Source organism: Muscardinus avellanarius, assembly GCF_963383645.1.
Source record: "Muscardinus avellanarius genome assembly, chromosome: 12".
NCBI lineage: Eukaryota > Metazoa > Chordata > Mammalia > Rodentia > Gliridae > Muscardinus > Muscardinus avellanarius.
The window spans coordinates 3,280,603-3,302,375 of record NC_137798.1 but is presented as its reverse complement, the minus strand read 5'-3'; positions in this window follow the sequence as shown (position 1 = coordinate 3,302,375).

The following is a 21,773-nucleotide window of genomic DNA, read 5'->3' as shown; positions in this document are numbered from 1 at the left end:
AAAATGTGTAAAAATTTTTTCTTGGGATTTGTTAGACAAGCACAAAATATGGCCCAAATTAATTGATTGTGAAACAGGACTCAAATTATAAAGCCCATCATACATATAATTGTTGCATTATAATTAAAGTGAGTGGGTGTTTTTCTACTTCCAAAATTAAACACAAAATATTTACTTTGCTTACTGAAAATATTCATGCTAATTATTAAATACAATACCAAGTTTTCTCTTTATATCCTGATTCCCCAGAAATACCCATTTCTGAAAGGGAAATATTGTGAGACAAAATAAGAGCTTTAGGCAAGTGTAATGCCGTGGAGTAAAATTTCCATGAAAAATATTTTCACAGTTACTGCAGGAAATATTATGCGCCAGTTCTTGTGTGTGTTCCTTGGGATTTGGCTTAAAATGTTTGAGAAGCAAAGGATGCTCTTGAAGGTACTTCCCTTTCCCAACTCAAACTTAATTACTCTGATAGAATTCTCGATGTTATGGTACAAATCCACTGTCAAAAGTCAGCTTGATATTAGAAGTCAAGAAAAGCACATTTGATCAATCTCTTCAAAAAGAAATTTCTTATAGCATTATTATTACTTGTAAAATGTTGGTCTTTTTATTTTTTTATTTATTTTTTTGGTGGTACTGGGGTTCCTGGAAGCCCTTCTACCTCCGGGCTACACTCCCACAGGCTACACTCCCAGACCTATTTTTTAACTTTATGTGGAAACAGGGTCTCTTAAGCCAGCGAGGCTGGCTCCGAACCAGCGCGATCCTCCTGTCTCTGCCTCCCAAGCGCGGGGATTACAAGCGTGCGCCACCACGCCCGGCTATGTTGGTCTTTTTAATGTGGAACTTCTTTCATCATTCTCTTTAAATGGTCAGAGTTTTCTTTGTTATTAGAGGTTGTTTTAAAGGGTCACAGAGTTTGATAAATGAACTCTCAGAATTTATACTCAGATTTGTTTTAAAAGAAACATAATTAACCAGAGAGGTGAGGCTGTAGCTCTGGGTGTCTACAACATCCGTGTTTAAAACAGATTGGAAACAAAAGGGAAAACATCAAGCAAGTTCTCTCCAAAGTCAGAGTAGCAGACAGAGAATAGAGAAATCACCTGTTCTCTGCAGACCTGCAGACATGCATCTCTAGCTTGCATGAAGCTTGATCCTAGGATTACTCATCAATTCATACTTGGCCCCTGACATGGGCTCCAGGTTAGCCAGGTCATAATTATTTGCCTAACACGTCAAATTGGTGACTCACCTACACAATGGCTTGATTGATAAGAGCTGCTGCTAAGACTGGTGCCAAAGGCGTGCTCACTCCAAGGCACAGCAAGTCACTCAAGATGGAGTTTCTCACCACAGAACTTGAAACATACCACGCTCCACTCACTGAGCTGGGCTGCAGGACCTTCCTAAAGTGGGTTAACTTTAGAAGCCATCAGAATACATTTTCCAGTGCAGCCCGCTGGTAGGCCAAAGGAAGCAGAAAAATCAGTCCCTTACTCTTAAAGTGATTAAAATGGAAAAGATAGAAGTGACATGGTAAAATGATTGGGAGAGAGTTGGAAACGGTCAAATATCATGATTGAGAGTCTATGTGTATTTAAAGAATGAAAAGAAAACACCATTTAATTCTTTGTGTCCGATTATAGAGCAGGAATAAAACATAGGTAATGCTTCAAAAGTTATTTCATTGTACACTGCCTCAAAGTTACCATTGTAACCGACGGAGTCATTTCCAAGCCAGAACAGAGCTTGCAAGGGTCCTTTATTTTCTCAGTGGAAAATAAGGATCATTTAAAAGGAGTAGATTCCGTTGGATGTAGTGGGAAATGCCTGTAATCCCAGTACTGGGGCGGCTGAGATACGAAGATCACAGGTTTGAGGCCAGCCTCAACAATTTAGTGAGACTCTGTTTCAAAATAAAAAACAACAAGCCGGGTGTGGTGGTGTGTGCTTGTAATTCCAGCATTTGGGAGGCTGAGACAGGAGGATCACAGTTCGTGGACAGCCTCAGCTACTTAGGCCCTTTGCAACTCAGTGAGACCCTGTTTCAAAATAAAAGAATAAAAATAGGGCTGGTGGTATAGCTTGGAAGTAGAATCCCCCTGGGTTTCATCCCCAATACTGCAAAAAAAAAAAAATTTAAAATTAAAAAGTAACATAGGTCTGGGGGTATAGCCCAGAGGCAGAACGCCCCTGGGTTCAGTCCTCAGTGTCATAAAATGAATGAATGAATAAATGAATGGATGAATGAAATGAATAAGAAAAACACGCAGACTCCATGGAGCTTCCCTCAGGGAAGTTCTCCACCAGGCTTTCCCGTAATCCACCCACAATAAAAGCCCCTCTCTTTGCTGGTCCCCACTTTTGGCTCCGTAGCCTCTGATCTCTTTTCTGTGCCTTTGTCCCCTGGGACCTTAGAAGCCTTCCTTGGGGGTGCTCCACGGTGCTCCTTCTCAGCCTCATGCCCCACGGTGCTCCTTCTCAGCCTCATGCCCCACGGTGCTCCTTCTCAGCCTCATGCCCCACGGTGCTCCTTCTCAGCCTCATGCCCCACGGTGCTCCTTCTCGTCTCATCCTGTGACAGATGCCATCTTAGGTTCCCCCTCTGTTCTATACCTAATGCCTCCATCCAGTCTTAATTACGTTTCCCTGAGAAATGGAGATTATTATCCTAGGAAGAGATTTCATACAATTGCAGAAATGACATAGAAATGGTACTGTAACCGAACAGAGAACTCTGTGACTCCGTGGAAAGGCCAGGCTTACAAACATGTAGATGACCTAGGGAGCCGGGCTGGTCCAGGCTGACCCAGCAAGCCAGGCCCACTGCCAGGGCTTCACACTTGAATCTGCACGGAAGCTCGAGCCTTGTGCTTGAAAAGTGTGCAGATACAGAAATGCCACAATCATCATCCTTGATTAACAAAACAAAAAAGGTTTGCTGCATATACCAAATGTGATACTCAGATAGGGCTGATATTTCTTATCACCAAATTTAGAAGGGAAAAGGCCCATCTGGAATTTTAGAGAAAATGCACTGAAGAAAACTTAGGAAAACATTCTCCCTTTAAATTAGCATCATCTCCAAGTACTCTAAAGAGAAATGAAGCCAAGCACAGTGGTGCATGCCTATAATCTCAGTACTTGAGAGGCTGAAACAGGAGGATTGCAAGTTCAAGGCCAGCATCAATTGTATGTGAGCCCGTTTCAAAAAGGGTTGGGGATGTAGCTTGGAGGTAAAATGTTCCTAGGTTCAATCTCAGTACCAAAGACAGAGACAGAGGGGGGCGGTGTTTATTCCTCTTTTTATATATGGCGTGCAACACTGTCAACATTGCCAAGCTACTTGTTACCTTGGTACTGTACTTCTCAAATTATCGCAGCAGTAAACATCATAGTACTACCCTTTGCTGACTCCATTACAAAATATTTTCTTATAAAATGTTAGAAATCAAATCCGGTATGGCCAGCATTTCATCTCCATAGAAAATAGAGAAACTGTTCTCCTTTGAAAATCACACTTATGCATTAAAACAAGATTCAACCTGCATACAGAGTTCAAATAGGAAATAAATGGAATAAGTAAAAAATATTTGGATCCTAGAAAAAACAAATCATAAAGAAGAACATGCAAAAGACTAAAATAATCTTTAAATATATCCTTCCACACCAATAATAAGAACTATCAAATTAGCAAAGTATATTTTTCCTTCCTGTAACAGTAACAAGCCCTTAAAAAATAATACTGCTATGTTCTTGCAGTGATAGGACTAAGAACTACAAATATACTGACAGAAGTATGAACTGACTTTCTCTAAAGCAAGTATACATTTTCTGTATCAAAACCATTAAAATGTCTATAATATTTACACAACAAACATATTTGTGAGAATCTATGCTGAGAGGGTAGCCACAAGTCAGAACCAACATTAGTACAAAACAGTATTTTTTTTCTGAATTATTTAGCAGAGAAATCATAGACCTAAAGGAAAAATAGATAAATAATGGTAATAATATGAAAAGAAATGTTATTGAACGATGTACATATTTAAGAAACAAACAGATGTGAGAAAATTTTGTAATCTAACATTTGGTAAAAGAACATGCATACGTAATATAAAGCAGAACACACACACACACACACACACACACACACACACACACACCACTACATTTTTTGGGAAAAAGTACTAGAGCAGTATTTCTGATTCTCATTTTTAACAGATGTCAGCTATCTGAAACAGCACATACTTCATATGGATAAAATTTAATTTTAAATGAAATAATAGCATGTGTATGATGTATTTGTCAATCTTTGTGGCATGTTTTCATAAAGTCAGTACCAAGTTACCTTACGCTTTTCTGGGTCTAATGTGAGAATTAGCTCTTGTTGCCTCCTTTGGGGACACAGAAGAGAGAAAAATGCAGGAAAAACAAGCCCTGGAGCATGAGTTTGTCACTGTACACCACTGAACGGCAATTTCACCATGTCATTTCTCCACCAACATTTCCAAAGTTGGGAGTTTGGGCAAATAATTTTTTTCCAATGAAACGAGAATGTGAAAATTTACTTTGTAAAATGAGTAAAAACTTTAAAAAAGAGAATGTTTGTGAAGTCACAGCATACATATCTAAGTGTGTGAAAGAAGAAGGTGAGGATTGTGCATGTAGGTGCACACATGGTGGGGACCACACCAAGCGCCTCTGCCCTGGAGCTATTATTCCTGGAAGCCAGACAGCCCTGTGTGCTGGAGCTGAAATCCTCTGGGCTCTGCTCCCAGCTCTGTGACTGCCACTGTGTTGTCTGGGGGAAATGGCTTTATATTCTTTAAGCCTTACTTTTATTTTTTAAAAATCTGCCTAGCTCTGAGGGCTAGTGTGATAATTGAGTGAGACTAAACAGGCTATGTGAAATACTTACCTTGCTGGCAATCAAAATAGTTAGAGGAAGGGGAGGGAGACTGTTGGTGATGACAGTAGTAATACTGATATTGATGATATGTGAAGATAATTAAGGTGAATTATTTATTTAAAACATATAAAATCAGCTAGCCTCAGCTATTTAACAAGGCCCTTCACAACCTAGTGAGACCCTGTTTCAAACTAAAGAATAAAAAATAGGGCTGGGGGTGTAGCTCAGAAGTAGAATGCCCCTGGGTTCCAGCACCAGTACTGCCAAATAAATAAATAAATAAATAAATAAATAAATAAATAAAATATATATAATGACCTTTCCCCCATCTATTTCTAATCTGTGAAAATGATTAAATTTGTCAATTTGTCCTAAATAGCAAAAATAGACCAGGGAAGGAGAATTTTTTTTGGGGGGTGGGGAGTACTGGAGACTGAACCCAGGGGCAGTCTTCCTCTGAGCTACATCACCAGACCTATTTTATTTTGTACTTTGTTTTTTAGTAGTTTTATTAGTGCATGATGGTCTCACATTATAATATAAATCATCCTGATAGTGGCATACATGCACACAGTATGGTGGGCTTGCCCCTAGCTCTCTCCCCACTCCCCCCACTCCTCCCTCTCCCATAGCAGGTGTGGAGACTGACATGGGTTTTCTGACATGTGTACAGAATGTCAATGAACGTCTCTCCCTCCTTGATCCTCCCTCCTTCAAACTCTTCCCCTAGACCACCTCCTTGGCTCCACTGGAGTTTCTTCATGCTTACCTGAAGTCTCTCTTGGATCCCAGTTACTCCCTACCTTTTCCATATGAGAGATAATATGTGAAAAAAAAATTCATTTTCTGTGACTGGCTAATTTCGCTTAACGTATGTTCTCCAGGTCTACCCATTTTCCTGAAAATGACATAATTTTGTTCTTTATTGCTGAGTAGAATTCCATGGTGTGGATATTCTCCAATTTTGTTAATCCATTCATCTGTTGATGGATACCTAGGTTGGTTCCATAATCTGGCTACTGTGAATTGTGCTGCTATGAACATGGAAATGCATATATTACTATAATTCCCAGGAGTGATATAGCTGCATCATATGGTAAATCTACTCCCAATTTTCTTCTTCTTCTTCTTCTTTTTTTTTTTTTTGTGGTAGTGGGGTTCCTGGAAGCCCTTCTACCTCCGGGATACACTCCCACGGGCTACACTCCCAGACCTATTTTTTTACTTTTTATGTGGAAACAGGGTCTATTAAGCCAGCAAGGCTGGCTCCGAACCAGTGCGATCCTCCTGTCTCAGCTTCCCAGGGTGGGGATTACAAGCATACGCCACCACGCTCGGCTACTCCCAATTTCCTGAGCAGTCACCACAGTGGCTGCACTAATTTGCAATCCCACCAACAGTATACAAGAGTTTCTATTTCTCCACAACCTCATCAGCATTTACTGTTGTTTGACTTCTTGGTGATTGCCATCCTGGTTAGAGCTGGATGGAATCTCAGTGTGGTTCTGATTTGCATCTCCCTGATTACTAATGACATTGAACATTTTTTCATTTATATATTGGCCATTTGTATCTCTTCTTTGATGGTCTATTTAGTTCAATTTCCCATTTCGTGATTGGGTGTTTTATTTTTGGTGTTAAAGCCTTTAAGCCCTTTGTATACTCTAGATATTAGTTCTATATCATAGGAATAGCTAGAAAAGTTGTTCTTCCATTTTGTAGACCCTCTCTTTAGACTACTGATGGTTTCCTTTGATGAGCAGAAACTCTTTGGTTTAATGCCATCCCATTTATTAATTATTGTTTTAATCTCATAAGCTTTGGGGATCTTACTGAGAAAATTTCTACCTATACCTATATGTTGGTGTGTTGGATCTCTGCTCTCCTCTATCAATTTCTAAGTCTCTGGTCTAATTCCCAGGTCTTTGATCTCAAGTTGACTCTTGTCAAGTGCAGAGTTAGAGGCGGGCATTTAATTTCATTTTTCTAAAAATGAGTAACCAGTTTTTCCAACACCATTTATTTAAAAGGCTATCTTTTCTACAATGTGTGTATTTTGGCACCTTTGTTAAAAATCAATTGGCTATAAGTGCATGGATGTATTTCTGTATATTCTGTTCTGTTCCATTGCTGTGTGTGTTTGTTCTTGTGCCAACATCATGTTGGTTCTAATTCTCTATCTCCATAGTAAAATTTGAGGTCAGAAATTGTAATGTCTCCTGCATGGTTCTTATAGCTGAGAATGGCTTTGGCTATTCTGGGTTTTTTGTTTCTCCATATGATCTTTAGGACTGATTTTTTCTGGGACTGTGAAGAATGACATCCATCAGTATTTTGATAGGAATTGCATTGAATATGTAGATTACTTTTGTAGACTGACCATTTTGATAATATTTATTCTGCTTATCCAAGAGTATATAAGACATTTCCATCTTCTAAAACTTCTTTAATTTTTTTTTCTTTTTTTCTTTTTTTTTTTTTTGGTGGTACTGGGGTTCCTGGAAGCCCTTCTATCTCAGGGCTACACTCCCAGACCTATTTTATATTTTTATTTGGAAATAGGGTCTCTTAAGCCAGCGCACCTGGCTGCAAACCTGCGCGATCCTCCTGTCTCCGCCTCCCAAGCGCGGGGATTACAAGCGTGCGCCACCACGCCCGCTAACTTTTTAATTTAATGTTTTATAATTTTCATTTATGAGGCCTTTTACCTCCTTGGTTAGATTTGTTCTTAATTATTTTATTGTCTTTGATGTTATTGCAAATGGAATTGTTTTCTGGATTTTATTTTCAGTGGATTCATCCTTAGCATATAGAAAGTTACTGATTTTTTAATGCCACTATGTTGCTAAATTTGTTAGTCATATCTAGATATATTTTGGGTGTTTTTTTGTTTTGGTCTTCTTAATATAGGATCATATAATCTTCAAATAGAGATAATTTCCATTCTTCTTTTCCTATTTTATTTTCTTTGATATCATTCTCTTGACTTAATACTCTGGCAGGAGTCTCAAGTACTGTATTGAAAAGGAGTGGTGATCCAGGTGTTGTGGTATACACTCGTAATCCCAGTACTTGGGAGGCTTAGACAGGAGGATCTAGGTTCGCTGCCAGCCTCAGCAACTTATGAGGCCCTCCAGAAGTTAGTGAGACTCTGTTTCAAAATAAAGAATAAAATAGGACTGGGGGTGTAGCTTAGAGGTGTAATGTCCCTGGGTTCCATCCCCAGTACCACATACATACATACATAGGGGGGGAAAAAAAAGAAAAAATAAACGGAGTGGTGATAGTATCTTTGTCTTATTCCCGATTTTAAAGGAAATTCCTGCAGTTTTTCCCACTCAATATGATGTTGGCTTTGGGTTTACTGTATATTTCCTTAGTGATTTTGAGGTAAGTTTCTTCTGTTCTGATTTTTGGCAGTGTTTTTAATACGAATGAATGTTGGAATTTTTCAAATGCTTTTTCAGAATCTGCATCTGTCAGCATTCTTGCAGCTCTAATCTAAAATATCAACCACATAACTTAGAGTAAAGAAGATTTATTTTCTCCTGATTTAGGTTTCGGGACATGTGAGGCTGGGGACCACAGGTCTCAGGGCATTGTGACAGAGAGTAGAGAAAAAGAAAGCACATACACTGTGCTCACATCATGGAGGCCACAACAAGGGAGCACAGGAGGGAGGAAGAAGCATTTATATCCTCTCTAAGGCCATACTTTCAGGGACCAGCTCTTCCAGCCACACACTACCAGACTAGTGAGTACCACCCATCTAAATACATTTCAATTGACTTATCCACTTGTGGGATTACAACTCTCATGACTCAATTATATCAACTACAAACATCAATAAATGAGCTCTTTAGTGTATATTTTATATCTAACTATAATAGCATCTATTGAGATGATCATGATTTTTTTGTCCTTAGTTCTGTTTATGTGATGAATGCCATATATTGATTTGTGTATGTTAAACCAGGAATCGAATCATCGGAATAAAACCATAGTGTATAATTTTCTCGATATGCTTTTCAATGAGTTTCACTAATATTTTGTTTAGAATTTTTACATATATGTTCATCAGGGATATTGGTCTGTAATTTTCTTTTCTTGAGAGATCTTTATTTGGTTTGGGTTTGAAGGTAATACTGGCTTCATAGAAGGAGTTTGGAAAGACTCAATCTCTTTGTATTTCACAGAATAGCATGTGACGTACTGGGATTAGTTTTTCTGTAAAGGTTTTGTAGAATTCATCTGGGAATCTGTCTGAATCTGCCCTTTTCTTTGATGGAAGTCTCTTCATTCCTTTTCCCATCTTTTTGTTTGCTATTGGTCAGTGTAGGTTTTGCATATCCTCTTGTTTCAACTTAGGTAGATTGATATGTCTAGAAATCAGTTGATATCGTCTATGCTTTCCCGTTTATTGGAGTATAATTTTTTGAAATAGTTTCTGATGATCCTCTGGATTTTCCCACTGTCTGTGGTTATGTCTCCTTTTTCATTTCTGATTTTAATAATTTTGATCGGTTCTCTCTTTATTTTGTTTAGGTTGGCTGAGGTTTTATCAATCTTGTTAATCTTTTCAAAGAACCAGTGTTTTGTTCTGTTGATCTTTTGTATTCTTTTTTGTTCTCTGTTTCACTGATTTCTGTTCTGATTTTTATTATCTCTACTGGCTTTAGGATCAGTCTGTTCCTGTTTTCTAAGGTCCTTGAGATATATATATATATTTATGCTGTTTACTTGATGGTTTTCTGCTTTTCTTATGTGTGCCCTCAGTGCTGTAAGTTCTCTTAAAGTCACCTTCAAAGCGTCCCATAGATTTTGGGGCATTGTGTCTCCATTTTTGTTTAAGTCTAGACATTTTTTATTTCTTTCCTTATTGCTTCTATGATCCAGTCCTCATTCAGAAGTGTATCATTTAGTCTCCATGTATTTATGCAATGTCTTTTGTTCTTCCTATTGTTTATTTCTACTTTCATTTCATTATGATCTGAAGAGATTCAAGAAATATTACATTCTTTTGAATTTGCTGGTACCTGCTTTGTGGCATGGAATGTGTTCTATTTTGAAAAAGCTTAGAAGAATGTGTATTCGGCTGTTGTTGGTTGGAATGTTCTGTATATGTCTATTAGGTTCATTTGGTTTATAGTGTACTTTAGCTCTGAAAAGTCTTCACTCACTTTTGCCTGAAATATCAATCCACTGATGTAAATAGTGTGTTGAAGTCTCCTAATATTATTGTATTTGGGTCTATTTGAGACTTAATGTCCCGAAGAATTTGTTTCATGAAAGTGGGTGCACCCACATTTGAAGAGTAAAATGTTTACTATCATTACATCTTCCTGTTGTATTATTCCTTTTTTAATAAGAAGTGACCCTCTTTGTCTTGATAAGTTTTAGCTTAAAGTTTGCTTTGTCAGATATGAGTGTTGCTATCTCTGCTTGTTTTCAGTCTCTATTCCAATGATATCTTTTTCCATCCTTTTAACTTTAGCCTATGGATATCATTGCCTGTAAGGTGAGTTTCTTGCAAATAGCATATAGTTGGACTATGTTCTTTAATCTACCGTGCCTATGTCTTTTTTCCTTTTTTAAATTGGTGCATGATAGTCTCATATCATACTGTAGATCACATTGCCAGTGACATACATACATACAGTACTCCCTATTTCCTTGCCTGCCAATACCAAGTGTCCAGACTGACAATGTTATATTCACATGTGAGTACATAATTGAATGTAGTTTAAATTCGGGAGTTTAGACCTTTGACATTCAGTGTTATTATGGAGAGATGATTTTTGTTTCCTGTCATTTTGAGTTATATGCTCTACTTAATATTTTTTATTTTTTTATTTTTCCTTTGCTTAGCTGCCTATCTGGTTTAATTTTCCCTTCCTTTGGTTCTGGTATTTATTTTTATTTTCTTCTTTGTGTTTTTCTCTTTAAGTGTTTTCTCTAGTTCCAGCTTAGTAGTCATAAGTTATTTTAGTTTCTGCTTATCTTGGAAGATTTTTGTTTCTCCATAAATTTTGAATAACTTTGCTGGAGATAAAAGTTTGTTTGAAAATTGTTTTCTTTCAGTGTTTGGGGGTACATCATACCAGTCCTTCCTGGCTTTCGTTATTTTGGTTGAGAAGTCTGGAGTGATTGTTATTATTTTGTCCCTGAATGTCACCTTTTCTTTTGTTTTTGATGCATTTAAGATTCTTTCCTTGGTTCAATGTGAGTTGTTTCGATTACTATATGGCATGGAGTTCTTCTCTGATCTTGTCTTGTTGGTGATTTGAATGTCTCCTGTACAAGGATGTCCAATCCTTTTTATCTAAGTTTGGGACATTATCTGATATTCTCTGAAGAGGTTTGTAATGCGTGTGTGTGTGTGTGTGTGTGTGTGTGTGTGTGCTTCTAAAACATCTTTAGTAATATCTATAAGTTAAATCATTTGATATTATTCCATATTTCTTGGATATCTGGTTGTGTTGTTGTCTTCTCTGTATCACTGGTTTGAGGTCAATTTTGAATAAGATATCTTTCAAGAGTAAAACTATATTTTCCATGTGGTTAAGTCTTCCAGAGGTGGTTTCTATTGGCGTCTTTAATTCATTTATTGTTTCCTTCATTTTGTCCAAAGCCTTTTTTGGGTTCTTAGTTAGGGCCTCGATGTCTCTATTCATATGTTGTTTCATTACCTGTACACTTTCTCCCATTTCATTTCTGAGGTCTTTGATCATATTGAAGATCAAAATTTGGAATTTTCCTTCTGGCATTTTTGCAGGTGAGTATAGGTAATCTCCCTTGGTGTTGAGTTGTGAGAGTTTCTTGTTTTCTCAGTGATTTCATTTCTCCTGTTTTCAGAATGCTCAGGTTTGTATTTCTGTTGTCTTGGTCTCCTCTTTGTTTTTGTCTGAGAGTCCTATGTCTATTTGTTGTCCCTTTATAATAAGGCATATGTTTGGAGTATATATAACGAATATGTTTTATATAATTAAACTTTTGAATTTGTCCTCCAGAACCTCTTTAAGAAGATAGTTATTAGTCAGTGCAGGCAAATGGGAGTCTCTGATTTACTGCAGGCCACTGTGCTCTCCAGGGCCAAAGAATACGGTGCTTTGTTCGGAGTCAGGGCCTGCTGGTTGAGATTTAATGCTCCACATACAGCTCTGCTTTCCTCTTGCTGAAAACCTGTGAGACCCTTCAGAATGCTATACTCTGGTATCTGTGAACCCTGGACCTAAATCAGCAGAACCAGAGATGACTACATTCTGAGCTTATGCCCCAGCTGGCTGAAATTTGATGGCCCACGGACAACACCACTGATCTGCTGGCCATGATCACGTGGAGATCTATCAGTCGCTTGGATGCATGCATCCAGTTCCAAACTCTGCTGGTGGAGAAAGTGTTGCATTATCACCATGTAGCTGTGATCACAGAAACCCCTGCTGTTCTCTGTCTTCCCTGCTTTCAAGGACACACTCTGGCAGGAAGAGATCCTATTGCTCTGAGCCCGGGGCGTGAGTGGCTCAGTTATTTACTCACAGAGACACTACTGCTTCTCTGGGCATATTTGGAAGAAGGGTCATAGCAGATATAACTAAGTTAATCCCAAAGCAAAGCTGAGTCTGGGTGTGCACACCTGTAATCCTAGCATACTTAGGAGGGTGAGACAGGAGGACTGTATACACACAAACACACACACACACACATACACACACACACACACACACAATCTCAAGGTGAGATCACCTTGTAGCATCTGGGCCTACCTAATGCAACAAAAAGTGTCCTTTTTAGAAGACAAGAAAGAAGACCCAGATGAAGAAGGGAGCCTGTTGAGGAGAGAGGCAGAGCATGTGAATCCATGCGGTCCCAGGCCACAGAACACCTCCTGGAGCCATCAGAGCTAGAGAAAAGGAAAGATTCCACCCCCAGCCTTGGGGAGGAGCACAGCCTTGCCCACTCTTGAACTTGAGACTTCTGGCCTCCAGAACTATGAAAGAGGACACTTCTGTTGTGTTGAGGTAAATTGTAGCAGAAAACCCACATAGGCAGAGACTTGAACCTATGAAACCTCCTTCCCCAAGCCAGTACCAACCAGGCCCCTGCACCCTCTCCCTTATTTATTTATTTATTTATTTATTTATTTATTTATTTATTTATTTATTTTTGGTGGTACTGGGGTTCCTGGAAGCCCTTCTACCTCCGGGCTACACTCCCAGACCTATTTTATATTTTTATTTGGAAACAGGGTCTCTTAAGCCAGCACAGCTGGCTTTGAACCTGCGCCATCCTTCTGTCTCCGCCTCCCAAGCACGGGGATTACAACCATGCACCACCACACCCGGCACCCTCTCCCTTTTAAAACTATCATCTCCTTAAATTTCCTCCTCTCCAAGAGATTAATGCCTTTGTATGCCACATGTTTCCCTTCTATCTCGATCTCTGGAACAAAAGTGCTCACCTTGTGGGTCCTGGACACTCCTGAATAGAATGCTGTTGCCACCTGGTGTGTCTCCTTCCAAGGACAGTATATGTTGATGAGGTAAATAAAAGAAAACACTTATTTGTAATAGGTATAAAGTTTGGGTGAGCATGTGTTTTCTTTATTAATAGATGTTAAACATACAAATATTATCAAGGAGAGGGGGAAGTACACCTCTATCTTTTTGATAAATAACAGAAGTATTTACATTGAAAATCAACACAAGCACCTTTTACCCAGAGCAGAATGAATGGTTCTCTCTTCTGTACCAATGTACCACCTACTTCATGCTCGTATGCAGATTTGCTGGTAATTACAACATTGAAGAATGTTTGGGGAAATAAAGGGCCCTCAGAGCCTTAGGATTTCTTACGTTTATCAAGCCCTAGGGAATACAAAGGGGGAATGTGTGTTGAATAGAACGAATTGGGCATTTTTTAAATTGATCAGTAAAAGGCAATAGTGTTTAGTGTTTCTTTATATTTGGCCACTTATTACTTTGGAGGATCTTTAATCTTTATCAGCTTTGGTTTTCTTTACTTCTTTTCTGATAGCTTTCTTTTGTATATGCTTTTACTGGCGCTTTGTAACTGTACGTGCACACACCACGGGGGCCTTTGGTTTTCCAAGCTGTAATTTAACTCTTCTTACTGGATTATAGAAAGGTCTGAGACCATGGATATGAAAGAGCCACTAGAGGGCCGGAAGCGCAGAGCTGTGGCGGATGGACCTTCCTTCTGCTCTGTGTTCCCTGTGTGGGCTGCACTCAGGGGCTGGTGACTTTGCAGCCACCAGAGTAACAGAGAAATACTAACTCCCAACCCACAGGTTAGAGGGACTATCTGATCCCAGTTGGTACTCTTGAACAGGCCCCTTACCTGGAAGATGGCTGCTTTTCTTACTGATCTTTAGGAGAATGATCCAGGATCATGTCAAATTTCTTTTGGTTTATGTATAACTGAAAAGAAATGACTAATTTTCTCTGAAAGACCCAAATTTTTTCTTATTTTCTGAGAAGTGATCATTTTTCTATTTCATGAATGAGCATTAATATTCACATTTTTACAAGAATCTTGGTTTCAGAGACAAAATAAGTGATTAAATATAAGCCCAGTAGAAAGGTGAGGCGGGGTAAGAACTTTAGTAATTGAATCTATTGAACTCCAGTGCAGCTTATATGCTTACAGTCTTCTTTTCAGTGAGACAAATCTGATCTGTTTATTTGTTTTATTTAAGTAATTAGTTGGAAAATTAGGTTGGGATTTTTTCAAAGCCCATGGTAGTTATTCTTTATGGGTCTGGGTCCTGAACATAAATATTTCTTTAAGTTTTTTATTTGAGAATTGCTTTCTTCAGGTGAGCTCTGGCAAACTCTGTAGAAATGTATAAATCTAGAATGCTAGGAGGTATAGAAAAGGGAAGGAAATTACCTCAGTCTGGCAGCACGCACAATGCTACTTTCTTTAAATAAAAGGCATCCTCTGTCCTGACTGACTCGATGCAGCCCAATTGAGCCTGTCATTGTATTCTGTCAGCCCCTCCCTGAGGCAGGAGCTGACACAGTACCTGGGGCTACAAAGAGCCTATGTGTCCCCGCTCCAGCCTTTACATTCCTCCTAGGAGCTGAGAGGAGAGCAGCTTTATTATTTTTCCCCAGTCCTGTCACAAATGGTCTTTGACAGAGACCCCCAGAAGGTCTGAACGAGAGCTGGTTGGCGCCAGCAGTGTCGCCTGTCCACGGGGACAGGAGTGGAAGCAGAGCTACCCAGAGGCACCCGGGACTGTCCCTGGAGTTGGTAGAGAGGAGCCATTTGTAGGGAACAAACAAAGGTCCATGGCTAGAAAGAAAGGGAAGTCCTGACACGAGGAAGGCAGGGCTCTGGAAAGTATAATCACAGGTCATAAAATCCTGCCACCCCAGGCCACGGGCTACAGTGGTTTCCATGACAGCCAGGTTTTGTAATAGGAGAACATTGGAATCTTTTTTCATGCATTTCTCTAAAATTCCAAATAGGTCTTTTTAGGTGTAGTGATAAGGAATGTCACTCCTATATCACCCTTGACATGTGCAGCATCCTCTCTCTCTCTCCTCTCTTTCTCTCTCTCTCTCTCTCTCTCTCTCTCTCTCTCTCTCTCTCTCTCTCTCCTCTGAGCTATACCCCCTTCCATATCTCATTCATTCATTCATTCTGTGCTACTGGGGATTGAACCCAGAGAGACATTTTACCTTTGAGCTAGATCTCAAGTCTTTTTTTTTTGAAACATGATCTTGCTAGTTGCCATATACTGGCGTCAAACCCGCAATCTTCTGGTCTCATTCTCTCAAATCTTAGGATTACAGGTACACGCCACTGTCTCTGGATCTTTCCAATCAGCGACTTTAATGATGATTATTCTATGCCACTGCATTTATGCATGTTACAAGTAGCATAATTTATTGCATTGTTTTATCAAGATTCAAGTTTTTAAATATAAACTTCCAGTACATTCCATAATTATGAGAGCATGATTCTCTTTTAAATATGGCAAGTGGCCCTGCTATTTTTTTTAACTTCTTGTTTTAGTCCTAAAAGATTATTAAGAGAAACCGGATGCATTTCAGCCTGTGAGAACCTGTTTTCAAGGAGAAGCTCTCTCTCCTTCGTTCCTGGGCTTACCTCCCCTGGTGTCATGGCAGAAACAACTGAAGATCACGTGCGTCCAGGCTGGGGTATGCGTTAGAGAAACCAAGGATGTTTTCTCTTTTCCAGGAAGTGAGAAATGTGTATCACTTATGCAGGTGTCTTTATAGGACTGACATCTCAAGAGAGCAGAATATTTATTATTATCGAGGATTCTGTGATCCTAAGAAGTATGCTGGGCAGAGAAGTGCATGACTGTGATACTGTGATCTCAGCTACATGGGAGGCTGAGGCAGAAGGATTGAAAGTTCATTTGAGGCTAGACTAGACAACTCAGTAAAAACTTGTCTCAAAATTAAAATATAAAAAGGGCTTGGGATATAGCTCAGTGATAAAGTGCTTGCTTAGCATGCATAAAACCTGGTTCCAATCCCCAGTAATATGAGAGAGAGAGAGAGAGAGAGAGAGAGAGAGAGAGAGAGAGAGAGAGAGAGAGAGGGAGAGAGAGGAGAATTGTGATTAGAAAAGTTTCTAATGATAATCTCCGTAAATTATTTTATTTTATTATTTATTTTATTTTTTATTTATTATTTGTGGTACTGGGGATTGAACCCAGGAACATTCTATCTCTAAGTTACATTCTAAGTTCTATTTTATTTTCTATTTTGAAACAGGGTCTTATTAATTTGCAGAGGGCCTCACTAAGTTGCTGAGGCTAACCATGAACCTGGGGTCCTCCTTTCTCAGCCTCCCCACTGGGGTTACATGCATGTGCCATTACACTCTCCTTAGTCTCTGTAAATGTGACAAAAGAAAATGATATTTGACAGTGAAGGTGATTTAAGGAGCTATGGAGCAGAGCTCACTGAAATCCATTCTTTCTCTTGAGAGTAAGTAAGGAGGCCAGTGGCTTCCTCTAGCTCCTAAAATAGTGAACATTTACTATGTAAGCAGTTGACTTCTTTCCTAGGGAAAAAATATAGCACAGCTATTCAAATTATTATTACAAATATACTATTTTTATTCTTGGAAGGGATTCATAAATGGAAAATAGATATTATATATGTCTATTATCTATGTAGAATATATATACTCATGATTATCTATGTAGAATATATATATTCATGATCCTCCTATTATATAGGAGAATATATTCCTTGTATCTATACATATGTGTATACATATATGCATGTAAACGGATGTTCATTTTAAAATATTATCTAACACTGAATTTGGTGAAATTTGATACAAGGCAAAGAATGCAGAGATTATACTTCTGCATCTATGTTAATCCAGATGAATGAATCATGGAAGAGAGTCATTGCGATGTGCCCTAAGTCCTGAGTGAAATTTTGAGTTACAGATGGTGCGAAGGGAGATTATAAAATTGAGGAGCAGAACATCTTTAAACCAAGAGTTAAGATTGAAAAGTCTGGGGATTGCTTGAGCTAGGACAACCAATGGGTATGAAGTATAGAAACATGAAATAAAAATAAAAATGTAGATGGAGCATATCATTAAATATCTTAGGTGTTTAAGACAGAAGCTGGTTGTTTACTCATAAAGCAATAGGCAATTACTGAAAGTTTAAAAGTGGAGAGTGATATTTTTAGATATTTACCCCCTATTGGCAGCTTTGGTGTAGATTGGGGAAGGAAGACAATGTTCAGAGATCTGTTGGAAGGACTTTTGAAATCATCAGAGTGTGAGATGATGACCCAAATTATGATGGCATGGATGAAAATAAAAAGAAAGAAATGTGGGTCTAAATAATTGTAGAATAATATTATAAATTGTTTCTCTGGTCTATGTCTCTCTTCACGTCCCTATTTCCAAAAGGCAACTACATAGATTAAGTTTAGAAAAACAGAGGAAACAACCCCAGGGGTCTTTTAAAGGGGCTATAAAAAGAGAGAAGTGGAGGAAGATGATTTCAAGAGGAAAATGTTCATCACTGGGTTCTAGCTTGAGCAACGGTGCACAAACTGTCTCAGGGAGAAAAGACGCACATCACACAGGTTCACAGTGAAACAATATGAAAACATCGGTGCGTGACTACCGCTATTATGCAGGACACAAAGCTAATGTTCTGTATACTTTAAAAGAACAACAAAGCATTAGTGTCTAAGCTCTCGAAGTATAGTTGTTGAAAATGATTTGAAGAAACTGTGGGCCAAACACTAAGTTCTATATGCAGGGAAACCTAGTCCTCACCCCTTTTTTGTTGCCAGTACTAGGGGAAAAAATGATTCACTGTTTCCCACCAGTTTGCTTCTCACCACTGAGGCTATTCTGGATAGTTTCAGGCAAAATGGAGATCTCATATTTATTTAATTGCATTCACACATACTTTCTTTTTAAAGAACAAACCACTTTGGTTTTATGTTTATAGCAATGAATGTTTCCTTTGTAGACCAATTTGTTTAAGTAGAAAGTTGAGTCAATTTCAAGAATTATATTAGGTAAAGAGTTTTTTCAATTTAAAGAAAAATATTAGCGCCGGGTATGGTGGCGCACACTTGGAATCCCAGCATTCAGGAGACTGAGATGGCGGTTTGCAGATAGCCTCAGCAACTACTTAGTGAGGCCCTCTGCAACTTAGTGAGACCCTGTTTCAAAATAAAGAACAAAAAATAGGGCTGGGGGTGTAGCTCGGAGGTAGAATGCCCATCTGTGGCTTCATCCCCAGACCTGACAAAAAAAGGTAAGTAATAGTAAAACAGTAGGGTTTAAAATTATTTAGGTGGTTTACAAATGACCATTGTTCGGACAATATCTAATTAAACAGAACTGACTTTACTATCCCTAAAGTTGTCTTACGGTATCAACCTGTGCAATGACTTGCTTGACTTCACTTGCTCAACTGTTCATAGTCTATTACCAACTGTTCAGTTGGTCTATTACCAATTGTTTAAAAGAAAAAGAAAACAATACAACTAAAGTACTCACTCCTAGCACCACATAATTTGAATTAGCATACATTATATTTTCTGTATTCTCATTATCCATATGATGAAAGTTTTATCACCTACAAAATCTTTAAGGCAAGGGTCTCTGGCATCCACAGTTGGTAAAGAGGACGTTATCACTGAACTCAGGATTAAAACCCTGATTCAATCACTTATCTGTGTGAACTCCAGCAAATCATCCAGCCATGTTGAATCCTGTTTGTGGGTCTACACAGAAGATGTTGGTGCTGTCTCCATAGAGCTGTTATCTGGGGTCCCTGGTATCCTTTGAAAACATCTCTTCTGCCCTCTCCACCACCGCCCCACTTTCTCTCCCCTCCCAACTACACTTCATTTATAATTTATCAACTATCGTCAATGTTGCATCAAGATTACTATCTGAAATAGCACTGCATTTTCTTTCTCATTGATTATTCCCCCATACAATATAAAGTGTTTGTCTCTTTGGTTTATCACTATGGTCTCAGCACCTAGAATAGCGTCTGATGCACAATGAATACTTGGTAATACTTTTTTTGAAAAAACCAATATAGAATTTACTGAACATTTGCTAAGTATTAAGTGGAAAGATGGTAAGCCCATATCCCCCCCAAAATAATTTCCCCTAGATCAGTAGAGGCAGAAAAAGCATAAGAAAATAGCACTTGCCATTTTTTCTGCAAGTTATAGAGTGGATTATTTTAGATTAACTACAAGAGGAGTGCAACGAGGACACCAAACAGATAGGTGAGCCTAGAAAGGTTCAGCAAGAAAAAACAGAGAAGTCCTGAAATGTGGTCCCCCATTTGGCAGCTAGTCTGCTAACACACTGGAGCCCCCATGACAGATGCTATCGGAGACACAGGTGCTGCCTGCCTGGGAGGATGGGCTGTAGCCCTTTGTGCACTCTGTTTCCTCCGTGTCTCCAACTAGGTCCTTTGGCAAGGTGTGCGTGTGCACGCGCGTGTGTGTGAGTGTGTGCACGTGCGTGTGTGTGTATGTGTGTCTGCACATGTTTCCTTTTTTTGGCTTTCGAGTCAAATCAGTCCACTCCTGGTACTTGGCAACCCAGCATACTTCCTCCCACTAACGACAAGCCTGTCTGCAAAACAGAACAACATCTTTGAGATAGGGTGTTTATCTGGGCAGCACGCAGCCTCTGCAGCCCACAGGGGCCCCTCCTTCAAAGGCGCTGCTGAACAGGGCTCACCTGATGAAAGCCCGAAATGTGTGTGCTTGACTTGATTTACGGCAACGGCCAGCTTGTTAGGCCCATGGCCTGAGGAATCTGGGCTGCTGCGGGGACAAATGTTTTTGTAGCTCTATGGTGCCCGCAGGGCTGCATGTGGCTTGAGGGCTGAGTACAAAGGGGGCAGTGATAAGGAGCTCTGGAATCCCATGCCTGGTGTGGGGAATACCAACTGCTCAGGAGATTGATATCTAGGGTGCAGAGGCCAAAAAAATTAGATTAATTTAGCTCAGCTGCGCTGGCTGAAGGATCGGGTTGCAGCCGGTACTGTGACATTAGTGGTCAGACCTCAGAGGCCAGGGCACAGGTCTCAAGTTAGAAGGAAGGGAATGAGATGGATTGTCTCTCAGCGTGCCTGCTCCCCCGGAAAGCGCGATCCTCCCAAGGCAGCTCTGCGTTGCAGATGACCCTACAGAATACCAGTTAGAAGGCAAGTTACGTGCTCCTTGGGATATAGCGTTGGAAATTGGGAACGCTATCTGCTAATCCCAAAAATGACGCCGTTTTGATGTTTTCTCTCCTATATGGAAGCTAGGAAGAAAAGGGGAAGCAAATGGACTTTAGATCACTGAGAAGAGAGCTCAGCGGAATAGTGGAAGGGGGAGGTTGACGGGGAAGGAGAAAGGAAAGCTGGTGAGTGGGACAGTTCGAATATTTCTGTGCCCATGCGTGAAGATGTCACTATGAATCTCACCATCACATCCCGGGAGGAGTGGGACGCTGGGTGGGACCTGAAGGAAACACTCCAAGACCTGCATGCATGTTTGCTCCTGTGACTCTGAACCTCATTGCAATGAGTAACTATAGTGCACCAGTAAAGATATATATACAAAACAGAAGCAAAGCTTAGATCGATAAAACCTGCCCCTCATAGTGTTTCTCATTTAGATTCTAAATGCCATTTTGGAAGTAGGTTGAGCTGGCACAAAAGAGACTGCGAGCTTTTAAAGTTGGAAATTGTAAAGGTGTTGTACCTCAGGGAAGACCGTGTTGGGGAAAGTGCCACGGTGCACAGTGGGGTAAGAACTGATAACAGAGACCAGAGAGCAAGGCCCCCGCTCTCATTCTTTCATGGACTAGTTCTATGAGCCAAGGGAAATCACCTCTTCCAGAACATTCCTCATTTGTAAAGCATAGGCATAAAATAGGTCATGAACAGGAAATTTCACTGAAAGTTATAAAGCCTAAACTTAGGAAGAAATTCAACATCTCGGAAAAGTAGTGATATGTCCCAAATCCCACATCTACTAAGGAGTAATGGGGAGAACCAGTGAGTCTGACTCCCAGTGAGACTGTCTCCTCTTCTGTCACACTCCACCATCCTGCAATAACTACAAAAAGTCCAGGTCCTTAATGGAACTCAAGTGAAATCAAGGAATAGCCACAAACCACAATGTAAACAGAACTGCAAAATCAAACATTTACAGAAGCAAATTAACATTCTTGGATCAAGTTCGTGGCAAGCCAAAGGGTATACAACCTGCTATGCTTCAATGGAGAAATTCATAGAGTGAAGGTCCATGGATAATAGGAGGTACGTTACCTCGCAGGGAAC